Here is a 912-nt window from a genome sequence, read left to right as displayed (position 1 = left end):
CTTTTTTTTTTCCACTACACTGCCTTTTTGGCTGTTTTAAGTGTACCTGCTATTCTGGTTGATCTTATTGTGCTAATTAAGATTTTTTTGGACCACAGATTTACCATGAGGGTCTTGTAGATACACATGCAGGGCCCTCTCTCTAAAATTTTCCCTAGGCGTGAGTGTGTGTGTGCATGGTTGTTTGTCCTGTCTGTCTCTACGACAGACTGGCCACCTGTCCAGGGTGACCCCGCCTCTTGCCCGGAACGTTAGCTGGAGATAGGCACCAGCACCTCCTGACCCCACTAGGGACAAGGGTGTAAGAAAATGGTTGGATGGATGGACATGCAGGGCCCTTATCACAAAAGGCACTTTGAAATAGATAAGACTAAGAATGATAAAAAGATTAGTAATCCAGCCACTTTCAGTACAGGTTTTAGAATGAATGTATCAGGCATAGTGGCAAATTGAGTGTTAGAGGCTCAATTTTCTAAGGTCAACATCGCAGACAATGTGAGGTCAGACTGTAAATGCAGAACCTGCAGATGAATAAATGGCTGGATTTACTAATAGGTGGATGTAATATTTTCTTACTTCAAACCAGACCCAGAAACTCAGGAGTATTTACAAGCCCAGATGTAAATCCAGGTATTGAGATAGGTAGCCAAACAAAATAATGGGGTTTGAATGATTTTTTTTATTGTCAAGCATATTTTGTGTTGCTATGTGAACATTTTTCTGGATATATAAATGAAAGATTAGTCCTGTGGATCATAAAGAACGTCTGCAAGTATTTTAAATATAAAAACAGCAAATTTTCTAAAAAAATTTTTTATTAAATATCTTTGAATGAATCTACTACTACAGCATTGTCGTTGATGGTGGCGGGCTTTTGGACTACAAAATCCTTGCAGTTTGTAAAGTGGAATC

The sequence above is a fragment of the Xiphophorus hellerii genome, chromosome 3 (genome assembly GCF_003331165.1).
Source record: "Xiphophorus hellerii strain 12219 chromosome 3, Xiphophorus_hellerii-4.1, whole genome shotgun sequence".
In the NCBI taxonomy this organism is placed as follows: Eukaryota; Metazoa; Chordata; class Actinopteri; order Cyprinodontiformes; family Poeciliidae; genus Xiphophorus; species Xiphophorus hellerii.
The sequence above is the reverse complement of the archived record's forward strand: the minus strand, read 5'-3'. Positions refer to the sequence as shown.